This window comes from Hylaeus anthracinus, unplaced genomic scaffold (genome assembly GCF_026225885.1).
Source record: "Hylaeus anthracinus isolate JK02 unplaced genomic scaffold, UHH_iyHylAnth1.0_haploid 12002, whole genome shotgun sequence".
Lineage (NCBI taxonomy): Eukaryota > Metazoa > Arthropoda > Insecta > Hymenoptera > Colletidae > Hylaeus > Hylaeus anthracinus.
In genome coordinates, this window is record NW_026534349.1 from 256,579 (window position 1) to 271,665 (window position 15,087).

Here is a 15,087-nt window from a genome sequence, read left to right on the forward strand (position 1 = left end):
ATAAAGGTACCAGCAACAAATCAGTTTACTAAAAATGTTTTTATAATTGAAACCAAATAATGGACTAGACGGTGAAAAGAAAACGTGTCATGAGTTTCGAGAATCTCGACGTGTCACGTGGTTGTCGGGAGGACTCAAGGTCGACAGACATACGTTCACTAGTCCATTGCGATACTCGATCTCTCCGATACTCGATGCTTTCGAATCTGCGCATCCTTTGCAATACAGACGGGAACAATTATATCGATGTAACAAATGTCGAATAAAATGAACGTATGACGACTTATTACCACTCGTTACAGAAAAAGTGGAATATTGCTTGAAAGAGTATCTTTAAATCTCTTGAAAACCCTCGAACGTGTTGTCAAAATTTGTCGGTACAGTGATCCTTTTTCACACATTATTCACACTCCGAGGATTTCAAATAAATTCTCAGAGGTCTCAAAGAATCGATATAGACCACCAAAAATGGTCTACGACTTTCTTTATCTGAACTTGAAACGTAACGTTGCCTAACGGAGTTGGAATTAATTTTGCGCGTGTCGCATTAAATTTACCGTTGCCCTGCAATTAGTCTGTTCTCGCAGAAACGCATAATTTGAATAGCCTGAGAATACCAGCATTGAAGACACTAAGAATACATATCGTATGTGGAACAAATCTTCGCGTTGCGTACGCAATTTCGCAAACGATTACTCCTAGGAAGCATTACGTAAACATTTGAATAACAAAAGCCTCTGGATTCGTGCGACTTTCGCGCGGACCATAACATCGCGAATCATAATAATACTCGATGAATCACACGATCCCCTGTACATTTCACTATTCGACTCTTATTGCGTGATCCTTTATCCCAAACAACAAACTTCGGTCGTGGGTAGGTCGTATACCTGGTGATGAAAGTAAAAGAGAACGTTCGACTTTATCCCCTTCCAGTGGGGTATTATTGTGTAGAATAGACCCAGAATTAACCTTTTGGCTACGGGACAATTTTTGCTGGAAACTCGACGAGGCGTACAGGTCTGAATTTTAAAGATATATCACCTCATAGGGGATGATAAGACGAAACTTTTTTGTATTTATAGTTTATTCATAGGACGCTCACTTTCAAAAATAAAAATTCAAAACTTGGATCATTCTCCTGAAATTCAATTGTTGCAACGAAATTCTAATATTTCAATTTTTATTTTCAAAACTAAGCGTTCCATGAATAAACTGGATAAACGTACATGGATAAACTTTATGTACTTTTATTTAGTCTAAACATTTGTTGCGAATGGGTATAGAAAGAAGGAAGAAATTTTGATTTACCCTAGCGCTTTATGTGCGTTTAGATGGGGCCCCGAAATTCCATTTTATCTCACCCTGTGCCCTTATATCAGGCCTCCGAATTCCATTTTGTCTCGAACCCCGCAGAGATTGTTATAAATTGCGCCAATGTTCCCCTTAATTGCAGTAGGATTCATCACGAACGGATCGCGAATACATGAAGAAACCAACGACATTCTCAAACAGAAAGGATAGATCTCGGCGTTCTTTGATCCAGCGCAACGTCGTGTTTTTGCGAAATCGAACGGAAGACATATTGTTCTTGATTGCTTCCTCGCAGTGATTCTCTTCTTCGAGTTAATTCCTCGGCGTAAGCTTAATGGGGCTCGATCGACCACGATCGATTATTCTTCCTCGCTTCTCTGTTGCGCCGCAAATTCTCGTCCGCCATGTCGGCGAAATTCATTATCTCTGTTAGGCCTTGTAATGGACATAATTGAAGCGACCCGCGAGTATGCTCGACTCGTGGTTTCTTTCTGTCGCGAAAAGAAAGGGAAGGTGATGTGGAAAGTGACTTTTTCACGCTCAGAGTCGCGCCCCAAATTCCTCCTTATCGATGTCTGGAGAAATCGTTTGAGGAGTTTTCATCTCTACACATCTTTTCTTTCGAATTTTCACGAATATTTACCGTCTACTTTGGAAACAGTAAGCAACATTTTCTGGCTGTGACACTTGATATCAATATAAATGATTTTCTCTGTAAATCAATTTTAACATTCAAATATGCGTCTCGCTTTAGTATGGAATATAATTTCATTCTAAAATGTATTTTGTAATCGTAAGTAACGGAAATTTTTATATAAAAATAAACGTACATATACATACAATCAGTGCCATAAATATTCTTACCCTCTATCTCTATTCAGTAAAGTCTAAATAAAATGACAGGTCTGATGTTTTCAAATAAATTGTTCGTTATAAAGATATACACGTGCAATGTTTATTTACGTACAGATTTATAATGAAACATTTATTTGGAAACATCGAGTCTATCATTTAATTGAGACGATTTATACTTTCCACCGCAACAAAACAACCACCTAAGTAAAATTTCATCCATAAACGACAAAATTGATCCGAGTTATAGAGAGATCTGAAACTCGCAGATGTTGTGTTTCATATTAATAATAGGCATCTGTCGACTGATTTCAGTCGATAGTTGCAGTTATCTTGTTGCTTCTGTATCCAAAGAGTCGATCATTTGAAAGAGAGACCTCTAGTAGTAGGTGTTATTTTCCCCTGTAAGTTTAGAGATCCCTCGATAAAAATACAAAGTACACAGAACCAAGAGAGTAGGAAGCTGTTTCGATTCGATATACTGGTGAACGTTTCGCCGCGCCGCGCCGCGCCGCGCCGCGCGCCATCGGAAATGAAAAAGCGGAGATCGAGCGTAACGCAAAGAAACGCATTCAATCACGGAATAAATCGAGTTGTTCGATTAAAATAAATTGGCCATGCCCGCGTTGGTTCTTGGCGAGATGAAATACATAGTTATCGGCGCGGTTTCGAGATATCGGCCGTCTCCCTCTCGCGAGAAGAAGACGAAAGCTCGGCTTGGAAACGCGAGGAATCTCGCGGGAAAGCGAAAACCAACTCGCGGAGACGGTATTCCGTGCGTTTCGCGATCGGTTGAAACACGTGGCGAGGAATGAGGAATAACGAGAGTACCAAGGGTCGTAGAGTACCAGTGACGTAGCCATGGGACTGCAGACCACGCTTCAACGTGGTTCGGAATAACTTTAGGTGTTTGTTTATTCGGTGGCTGGCTCTAAACTAGACCTGGGCAAATTTTCATTGAAATTAAAGTAAGATACAACCGTTTGAAATGATTTATTTTGGACTGTTATCTTCGGTACAGTTGTTTGAAAATAAATGTAATATTAATGCATTTAAAATAATAACTGTTTCAATTATCGAATTATTTCTTTCTTTTATTTCCAATTTAAGGAAAGAAATAATCCGCATAATATTAACATATCAAAATAGAAGATATAATATCAATTTGCTTGAAATAATAACTACTTCAATTAATGAATTATTTCTCGATTTTTTAAATTTCCAATTATACGAAAGAATTAATCCTCGAAATAGCATATCGTAAATAATTATTAAGTAATATGTTAATGTGTAATAATATGTTATTTGAAATAATATTTCGAAAACTGTATTTCAAATACTAGAATTTCAAAAATACCCTAGTTTGTTCTGACCCAGCCAACCGAAGCGTTATATAGAATTAAAAGTTGGCACGTAGACCGTTAATCTCTAATCTTATTCGTTTATGCCGTCAAGCTTATCATTGGGTGAATTTATTTGTTCGCATTGCGCGGAAGCAATCATTCCTTCCTCGTTGGCGTTTCAACGTAACGATAATTGGAAAAATGTGATGGAATAATTGAGATGATATTGTGATCTAGCCACAGTGTTTCTCAAACTCCACTTTGCTAGGGTACAATTAAATTGCTATTTTCTGAATTCAATTTAACGCATTTTTTTTCTTGCGACAGTTGAATCGTTTTCATTAAATTTTAATCATGATGTATCTTTTTAATTGATTAGTCGATTCTCGTAGGTCCTTTTAGAATTTATTTAAAAAGATATAATAATTTTGTTTAATTTAATATCTCAAGATCCAAATGAAAATTCTGCCTTAACGTAACGATCGACGTGTATAATATTGTATTCGATCTAAAATCCCTAAATCCTATCAGTAATTAATAAAACAATCGATGGATTCAACTGATTTAACCAAATAAAAATTCTATCTTAGCGCATCTAATTGTAAACGTAAACACTTGGATGATACTTATTCTTAAAAATGAGAACGATTTCGATACCAACTAGGTGAGACCGTAAGCGCTCGTCTAGGGATAAGTGGAGCAGAACGAACGACATGCAGAGAGTCCTGAAATCTCGTTGGATGGATTTGCTGCGATTAAAAATGGCGAACAAGTGTCGAGGAGCTCGCGTGACGCGTCCACCGTTTTCGCGCGTTATTAACTCGTTATCGTTTAGGGGGCTAGTAGACTCGTGGACGATTTACGATTGCTCGAACGTGTCCAGCTGCGAGCGTGCAGTGCGTTATGCAAAAAGTGTAACGGATTCGCGTGCCTATTGGCGGCTGGAACAACGGTCGTCCATCTGTGCAGCCTCGATAAGTCATGGCAATTAAAGGGTGGAAGTCATCCGGGAGACACTCGCGATATCGAAGACCTGCTCTGGACGTTGAGAAACATGTCCATTAGCCACCAACTATGTATTTTGCACTACTTGGAGTAACTTTTCACACTTTTGGCTCTTAACATTCGAAGGAAGTAAGGTTCCATCATTTTAGTTTGATAGGTACTATCTCCGTGTTTCTAGAGTATCGATTCACGTAGCTTCCAGATATAATTTGTTTAAATAATACATTGACGATTATTCCTACACCATCATTCACAAAGAGAATTTACGAATCAAACGTAAACGAAGACTAGTTTTCGAATCGAATAAGAAAATTTGTGCGACTTTGTTCTCTCTCGATAAAAATCGAAACTCGAGGAATAGAAAGGAGTCTCCGAAGCAAAGTAGCAAGAAAGTTTGTCGCAAATAGCGATCCAAGAGACACACCGGAGGCCGCTGGGCATTTAATTGCAAGGCAGCGCCTCGCGATCGAGCGGTCGCCTTGTATGCAAAATAAGCATTCGCGGAAAAGTGAATCAAGCGTGGGTGTCGACAGTGTCGTAGCTGTATTCTGCAAACCGAAGGCTCGAAAACAATCGGTGACGTGGCACACGAGTCCGAGTTTAATTGATTCATCTAATATTAAGAAAGAAAATAGTTTTCATTCCGCCAATTACTATTGGATGATATTCCTAGTGAAATACTAGTTTCTGTATATTTCTATTAAAATACTCGAAAGAATTTACAATTAATTTATTTACACGGCTTGATTCCACTTGGCTCCAAGATGATGCTTTAATAATTTCAAGGAATTACACCCAAGTATGAAATTAACCGTACCTTGACTGCCTCGACCTGCCTCTGCAATTTTAATGCAGGACGAACCGCGCAAATTGTTCCTTATTATTATCCCTATCATTACACTGTTAACTTGTATTATTGGTAACGTGCCGATCGGATTCTTTTTATCGTAGATGATACGGTTCAGGAGGCCCTCCAAGGCGATGCCATTTTTGTGTTTCCTTTTCTCGTTAGCTGCAAGGTCATCTTCTATATAGTTACATACTATTACTGTACATTTTTTTAAGTGTTATTGTCATTAATGAAATATTTATCCAGATACGTTGTGCATATGGTATCCAAATTAATATAGGTACTAATGAATCTATGGTTGAGTAATAAAACGAGCACATAGTAATTTGTGCTACGTTCGTTTCATTAAACTGCCACTAGGACAGTCTATTATTTACTAAACAATTTAATTATGATCAGTTTTATTTAAATATAGCATTCTTCCAAATTTCATTGAAATTCTCAATTTTCAGACGATTCATATCAAAGGGGTAAAAAGAGGTCACCCTCAAAATTTTTGGTAAAAGTCCTATCTGGGCCAAAAGTCGTATCTTTCTATTTCTTCTGAAAAATAATTTACACTTGTCTAATTTAAATGAAAATTTTTATCCAACAAGTAACGAATGATAAATGTCCGTTATGTTACATGTATTACTTGAAATTTGTATCTGGATGAGAATTTCATTTGTGGGGAGAATAAGGAGAGGAAAGGGTGAAAACAGGATAACGTGGCGGCCCTGGACGAGAAGGACGCAGAGAATGCGAGATGCTGGAATGGGAATCGGTGGGGGTGAGAGTGGGAGTGAGGAATTGGGTAGGGGAAGCCATAGGAAAACCGGTTGCCAATCTGCACGGATGTTGGACGTCCCCATCTAGAACTGCAGAAAGAAAAAGCCAAAACGACTGGCACTCCGGTTTTTAGCAAATCGGCCCATGGCTTGAACCCTCTTAAATTCAAAATTACAAAATCAGTTCGGGCATATATCATAAATATAAATAATACAGAAATCATAACAATCATCTATATATAAGTGAAGAAGTATTTCTACACTTGAGTCATTGTAGTGGATCATTTTCAAAATAACTTTGACAGCCAACCATAGAATAGAGAATTATAATATTCGCAATCAATGCGTTATAAATTTGGTCCACTAAGGATTAACACACTAGAACTATCAAGCAAATCAATTTGCAACTTGAATTGTCGTACTTGATTAATTATTAATTGTGCTTTTCTTACAATGTTTAACGATATTCATTAATATATGGTTAAAGCTAGTTGTATCGACAAATTAACTTTACTCTCTGATTTCAAAAATATAATAGTGTACTTAAGTACGTATTGTCCTCGGTAGTTGTAACCGACCGTGCTCAAGTAAAAGGGAAGAGTGATGACGAGTTACGAAGCCTAACCGATGGAAGACAATTCCGAGCTCCCGAAGTATGCGAATAAAAAAGCATCCGCGATCGACGAAGCTGCGCTCAGAAAGCTCCAACGATCCTGTTGCCGATCGAAGCTGAAATCGAAACGACCTTCCCCAGGCTAGGAGGTCTTGAAAACGAATCGAGCCAGGATTTCCAAGATCGGTAACTCGATCTCCGATCTCCTTAGAAGGCCCAGTTATCTGCCGATCGATCAACCGATCGTTTCTTCGCGGCTAATAGCTTCGATTCGATTCGATTCGATTCGATTCGATTCGATTCGGCCGCCGAAAGGAAACGAGACAACTCTCCTTTGCGCTTTTTTCCCCGTCTCTTTCATCCTCTTATCCTCTTCTCAATAAAAATCGATACCGTGAAAAATGGCAATCCGGTTTAACCCTTAACCTTTGTGGTAAACCTGTGTAGCACTCGAGTGTACTCGAACACGTGTAAGAAAATGATTATGGATGCTCGATTTTAAAATAATAGCATGTATATTGGGTGTACCGAATAAGTACAGTAATAAAATTTCTTGGGATGACTTTCAGAGGGAGTCTCCTATGCTTTTTCAAGTGGAAGGTTCTATTTAGATAACTCTTGATAAAAATCAATAACATTCACTTGAACAATTTTTGAAAATTATAATATGTAGTTTATAATTAGACTGCGGATGTCTATGGAAATTCATAGTTTAGAAGAGTTAATCAACTTTGAGTACGGTGAAATTTGTCCGCGTCATTTTGTCTGGCAAGTTGATTTAAGAAAATTGCTCTAGCAAACGATAGTAGCATTAGGAGAAAAATTGTACAGTTATTACACCGTTCGTCGAAGAGAACGATCGGCAAAGGATCGTGATCTTTGACACGGAACTTTTTCCATCTACCTCGCGTGAATGGTGATACGTCTGAGGAAGAAACGTGCCGTCTATTCTTCGTCGTTTCCTTAACCACCGTGTTGCATACGTTATTCCCTCGTAAACGTCCTTCGTCGTGGAACGCTTTTCCAATAAATACCCGCCGTTAGAAATTCAAATACCGACGAGTAGCTCTCTCGAACCATGGACCATGGATATAAAATTGAATTTAAATTTCGGGATAGAATAATGTAGTAAAAATGACTAGAAAGGGTATAATTGAAAAATCTAACTAGAAATTATGAACCTTAGCACACCCTTCTTTCTAAAAAATGTGGAGCTTTTCCAGTTGTGATAGCTTTTTATTGTTGGCTATTCCTATTATACGTAAGTTGTTATATCTTGTTAGAGTTTCCTATTGCATGGTATTGTAAGGTCTTTTACGTGTTATCCCCAACAAAATCTAGACTCGAACCTTTTCCCTAGAGAAGCATGCTCAAGTTCATGCACTATCACCGTCGCAGCGATAGTTGGCGGTGACCTCTTCTCCTTGGGGATTTCTGCGTCTCTGTAGTTCACGCAGACTGTTCCCGCAGCCAAATATGGCGGATACCGGTCGAACCACTCGCGCGGTGCACGCGTGTCACCATGAATGCGTGGGCACGCGCGTGCCTGTGCGTGTGGAGACGAAGAACAGACAGCAGCACCCACGGGCGAATTCCTCGCGTTGGACGATCGTCCCTCGAATGATGCCGTATAAGCTTCTCGAATGGCGAGGCTCGCCGTAAAAATCGCCCACCGGTACCGCGCCTCCGTTTTAGGCTGTGAATATCTTCTCGCGAAGCCGTCCGAGACCCGTGCGCGTCGATTGACACGTAAAGAACACGCTGACTTTTCTTTGAACGAAGGCGTACTGGTCTCATCGATGATTCACTGTTTTGCGAACCCTCGACGATAGTGTTCTTTCCTTATTTGAAGTTAACGCACGAGTTCCACGAACAGCTCTCTAAAATTTCTTAATAAGGCAGCAGGTGATCGGTGATAGGTGATAGTGGTGGATCTCGAATGTTTTGACAAGAGGTATCGCGACCACCTATCCGGTATTACCGACCAGTTATAAATTGCAAGACATATCCTGTACAATCTTTGATAATTTCTCCATATTCGTACCTTGATTCCCTTCCTCTTGTCTAAGGGTTATAAAAGTGAAGCACGTTAGTCGTACTCGCTACATAGTTGGTCTCGGAGGATCTCCATCTACCGGATCTACGCATCTGGGACGTAATTTCAAGCCGGTCTCGCGTTGCCTACAAAGTAGCAATCTTGGCGAAACGGCGTGTAATCAGCTCAACAAGTCGCAACACTTTTTCTACCCGTCATCGACTGGCCCATAGGATTACGATGGTGTGGATTTTTTTTTTCATTGTTGTAGCCATTTTGTTCGATAAGTTTCACTTTTTTTTTTTTCTTGTGTTTGTTTGTACAGCTTTATTTGCTGTGTTAGAAATGAGAGCAAAGTGTATGAGCGATATTACTCTTACCCTTTTTATTTAAGGTCCGTAAATTTGTAGTACCTCTTTCTTACCCTTCCAGTATTATTTTCCCATGCTTCATTTTCACATTTATTGAAATGTTTAAACCTGTAATATGCATTTAAACCAAACTTCCTGGATTACTTTAATCACTGAATTATATCCCTAACTTGTAATTTAACTTAAATTAAACACAAGGCGATCGTACGGATGCTATTACGCAGAAAAAGAAGACAAACACGTAATATTATGGGTAATGGGGAAAAATAGTACAACAATAAAGAGGCGCGTGATTAACTCTGAGAATGATTTCTGTGAGGAAAAGTTACACGCTTGTCTAGCCATTGAGACCCGCTGTGATCACGCATCCTCATCGATCGTTCTCGCGGATTCGTCGACGTGATTCTCGAAAGTCGCCAGTCATTCATAATTTATTATCGAAGATGGCGTTTCCATTGAGGAACGGCAGCCACGAAAAATCGATCCGATCGTAGCTTTTGAACGGCCAATTAACTCGTCAGAGTTATGAAAGCGATTAACAAGTATAAGTATAAGTATTCTAATGAGAATGAGTTGCTTTTTCTGCTTGATAGTTCTCAAGTAAATGAAAATAAGAATCCTTCGTGTAGATGGAGAATGGGCGAGGGAACTTTATTAGAATACAATAGGTTAAATAATAAAAAAAAAAAAAAAAAAAAAACAGAAATCACACGAGTTCGTTAACATAATTGTGTAAGGTTAAAAAAGGTAATTTGTTCGAGTAATTAGTATCGATGCTTAGAATACATATGTGAGGGTAAAATATTCAGTTTTGTAGTTTTTATGAATAATAGGAGTATGCATATGACGAATAATATCTTATAATTATGTACATAATATTTGAAAGGATAATGTTCGGTGCTGAGAAAGGATACGAGGCTAAAATGGTTTATATCGAGGACGTGTTTTAGAATATTTCAAGTATTTGATTTTAGTAATATTTGGAATATACAATATATATTATTTGAAACAAATACGTACCTATATAAGAAAATAAGAATTTTCAATAGAAAAAGCATATTTTGAAAGGAACGGCTTGAAAAGTGATATTCGAATGTGAAATTAGAGTTTGTGAGTCCTTGAAAGATAAGAAGAGTTTCAAGGTTTCACGTGCAAACGGATTCTCTCATTCGAAATTGAACGTCCCCGAGCCGTTTCCCGTTTCCACGACAACGGAGCTGGATCGTTCCACGCAAACGAGCACACGCCGAGCGTACGCGGTCGCGCCGCGCCGCGCCGTTACAATCGGGGAAACATTAATAAATTGATAGGAGATATATTCACGGAGATCACGTTAAGCACAAGTACCCGGTGAAACGCAGGATTCATGAAGAATTAATGCTAACGAACGTAATAATTACGCGTCTGAGAGGAAGTGCCATGACGCGAGCGCAGCAGGCAATCTTAATCGCGTAAGTTAAAATAACAAAATTCTTGTTGCTCTCTGTAATTTTCGAAATGAAAGGAAACGTTGGGGAGGAGCAACCGGTTAGGGGATCGCAATTGGCGTGACGTTTCAGGTGCCAGTATCTTGGCTTTCTTGAACGATAAGGAACGTAGGAAATAAATGTTCATTCGACGTATTTTATAAATACCTCCCTTCCTTCAGCATTCTCTTTTATTATGTTCTCTTCTTCTCTCTTTTATTATTCTTATATTATTATTATCTGTTATTAACATCATAAAATTTATTTAATACAAATGTGTAATCTAAATTTTAAATTGTTATTTGAAAAAGAAAATTTACGATTTTCTTGTGCAATTATTCGTGACTCGAAAGGCTATAAACACACCCCTTGAATAATTGCATTCAATTTGAGTTACGAGACATCTCGTAGTTGGCAGCGAATGGGTTAAATTTCATGATCTTTATGAAAAATCCGACAAGTGACAAGCGTCCTTCCAACTACATAGAAAGGTTTCTCGTTGCCAGTGTAGGAGATACGCGTAGGCCCTGGAGGCTTCCAGTTCTACGAGCAGCGCATTTGTAAGGATTAAAAAAGCAGTCTTATTCAGGGAAGCGTGTCGAGTATGCACCGCCACGCGTTCGCGAGCATGTTATCGCGTCTGGATCGCGCGTATAGGTTCCCAGACGCACGCGTCTTTCGTCAGCCGTTGTACCAGAAAATTCCTCCTCTCCGCCAATGCGCTCTTCGATGATTAGTTTCCCTATTAAATGGAATAAATCTGGCCTCGACTCCTATTCCCGGTCCGTCGCGCCGTCGGCGTCGGACAGTTTACTTATACTTTGCGGTAATTATACGTTGCCGAGAACGGGTAACGACACGGCTGAAATTAAAAATGAATTAACGACGCGCAAAACGCACGGCAATCTTCATCGCCATGCAGATCGTTTCTCGAAAATAAACAGGTTGTGGTTTTCTTTGAATCCTTGTTGAAGTTTGACTTTCCTTGGTCTAACCAATTTTTATTAAGGTTTAGGGTGATTTATTTAAATAATAGGATGATACTTTTGCCGTTTCATCCTAATTTCTCCACAAGTCCACATTATTTTTTTTATTACACTTTGAAAACTCAATTTATCTAACGCGTGTACATATCGTACGCGTAGTAAGTACACTAAAGCGTTTCATTATCGTAAGTTGTGTTTCCTTTGATTAGATTAACTTCTCCATGAGTAGTAAACGTGCATGCTACTGGGCACTAAAGGTTTCATTTACATCAAAAAAAACCTAATGTATCCTAATGAAACTACGCAATAACTAATTTTCTTATGACAAACTCCATTGGCCTGTAAATAATTGCACAAAAGAATTTAATCTAAAATGTATTGGCCACTATTATATATGCAAAATAACCTCTTTCCAGTTCCTTATATGCGCAGAAACTGAAAAGTGTGGATCGGATTTCCGCGAGTAATTTTCAAGTGACATGAATCAAGTTGTCGTAATTTCCAGCGGGATACGGGAGCTCTGATGTTATTCCCCTTCGGGAGACGTCCGAGACTCAACGAGGGAAGGACGAACTCGAGGAAACAATTAAATCCCGTGATCAGATAAGCCCACGAGTATCCTCTGGAAAATGTATTCCGCGCTCGGGTCGAGAGCTACAAAGTCCGGATAATAAAGCGTGCCGGAAGTCGCCACGGAGATAGAGCCAGTCCGATCCGATATCTCGGCAACGACAGCACGAGCAAGTCCCTCTGAATCGCGAGGGATTATCGTCTCGCGAATAATTTCTCCATGAATTATCCCGTTGTGTCTGACGCGATACGTTCTCGCGATTCATCACAAAATCGCGATTATCGAGAAAGTTATCGCTGCTTGGTAAGCGATACTTTACGACGTTGAACGAGGAATATCGATTGCTTCCACTCTCGATCGATTTCTATACGAGTTTTACTTTCGAGCACGAGCAATTCGTCAATTGACTTAGGACGTCTGAGATGGAAAGAAGAGGAGAATAATGATGTTAGGATGTTTATATGATGTGTGTTTGTGATAGGAATAATTTGAATTCGTTCTTTCTGAGAAACATGTTCAGAGAATGTTCAGGTTTTAGAGTAATTTTCTCAACTCCACTCTTGAAATTTATAGTGCCAAGATTATGCCATCCTTATAGCAACTAAACAAATTTACTTATTAACTTATGGCAAAATTATACGCCCCATCGAACTGAATTCTTCATCATGAATAAAACATGTAATACCTTTCGAATGGAAATTATTATAAATTTAAATCCATCCAATACTTTGGATGTACAATACTGTACAAAAGTACAGTTAGCAATGTGTTATATATTAAGATTAATTATTTCCGTTATTACTTTATATCGAATTCCATAATGTTCTCACCAAGTAATTGTCTTCGTTATTCGTCTACTGGTTCTTCCAACATTGCAAAAAACGTACGTTTAAATGTTAATACTTTCCTTCGAGGAACGAGTTTGATTATATTGATTTACCATCACGTGGTCCCTAAAATGCGGTAACTACTTTGTTAAAAGAATTTTTGCTCTACGCTAATCTCGCAATAAAAATACGAGAAAACAAAATAATTGAGGTCTGTAAAGGTTAAGAAGAAAGCGTCAGTGTAACAAACTATGAAACACTTGAAATAAATACTGATACCGACCGCACATGACGTTTTCGCGAACGAAAAACGCAGGGGATCCCGTTACGCGTGACTCGTTATTAAAGAATTTCATTTCCGCCGAAATCGTGACCGTCGATAGAATACCGCGGATTCCCCGCGGCGAGGAATCAAAGTCGTTACGTTTCGTGCACAATACCACCGAAGAATGCGGACCGAAAAAATGCGCATCGAGCCGGCAATGTAACGACGCGTGTGAACGTTTTATACGCCAAGGCGAGCCCAGGCGTAAAATTGTTTAAATAATGGCGACGCGCTGCCGCGATTTAATCGGGTTCCCTCCGATTATTTACCGAAAATGCGGCTAACGGTAATTGCGGGATACGCGCATAATTCGTGCACGGATCGTCGACCGTGATAAATTATTCATTACGCAATTGACCAGTGCCCGATGCACCTTGCTCTTTGTCCCGATTGCGCTCCGTGACTAACCGACGCGACGCGATGCGACGCGACGCGCGACGGAGATAAGCGGCACTCTCGCGCCTATAAAAAATTTGAATAACGATCAGGTCGTCCGTTACTCGGCTAATACAAATTTCTGTTTGAATTGTACGCTGAAATAGTTCGCAATGGTCGAATGCAAATGATATACAGGTGGTTGTAGATTGCAGGTGTCGACCATAGGTGATGTTTTTCCAAGCCCCGACCATCTACGAATTCTTATAATTCAATTGAAATCTTATAGATTTGACCATCGCGAAAGACATTAAAAAGAAACTAAACCATTTTCCATACAATGAGCCATAATATCAATTTACACCTTTACCTGAGGAACCCATCTTCCATATACATTTTATTAACATTATTTACATTCCAATAGATTTTACGTTAGATCGAGCGAACCAGTGTCCCAGAATATTTGATGGCTCGCTTCGGTATCTCCGACTTGATTGGAAATCATTCGCGTGATCTCTGCTGGTAGCCAGAGCACGAGTCGACGAAGCAGAAAACGTTGCAGGCTGCGTAACAGGATCGAAAGTTGGTAATCGATGCGAGGCAGGTTGGCCGCGAGAGTGATAAAACAGGAGCTGCTGAGACTCTATAACGGTGATTTCGTTCCGGTTCCTTTGGCCGTGGCGGTACACGCTGGTCCGATTACGACGACTGCCAGCGGTAAATCACTGATCATCAGTGATCATTAGCGGTCCGTGATTCTGTCGATAGCACCGCGGGAAACGGCGGAATCGGCTTGAAAGAGGCTGCATATGGTCGCGCGGCGAGGACGCCTCGACGCTGGCGTCGACGTCGGCTACGACCGCTTGATATCTCGCTGGTATCTTCCCGATACCTCCACGCTAAGTGCGTGGTGACTCGATAATCCCTATCTCCTCTGTGGAACTACGATTTCTTGTATCCCCTTGCTCGTCGCGTCGTTGCGCGATTCTGATATATGAAAGGAGGGGAACGTAGAACAAAGAGGAAACGATAACTTAACAATTGTTGACCTTACGATCCCAGGGTGTAATGTATGCCTTGGGACAGGTTAGAAAAGATCCCTGCGGTGGGAGAACGCTGGTTCAGAGTCTTCTACCATCCGGCATACCCATAGTCTCGGTTTCAATTTTCATTTTTATTTAGTATCACTTTCTCAAACTAATTTTCCCATTAGTTTGCTCGTTATCATAATATCTCGAAGGATCTCGAAGGATTTTCAGTCACGAATTATTGCAAAAGAAGATCGTAAATTTTCCTTTAAATTATCATCGTGCTGGAATCATTCCGTCACTCGAGTCCTATCTACAGGTACCACGTGAATTCCTCCTCTCATCCACATCTTCAGCAA

At 39.7% G+C, this 15,087-nt stretch overlaps 1 protein-coding gene across 1 annotated transcript in view; it reads left to right on the top strand.

Moving 5' to 3' along the window:
* LOC128892199 (uncharacterized) overlaps window positions 1-15,087 on the top strand; it is a 31,767-nt gene that overhangs the window by 933 nt on the left and 15,747 nt on the right. The window lies entirely within an intron of this gene.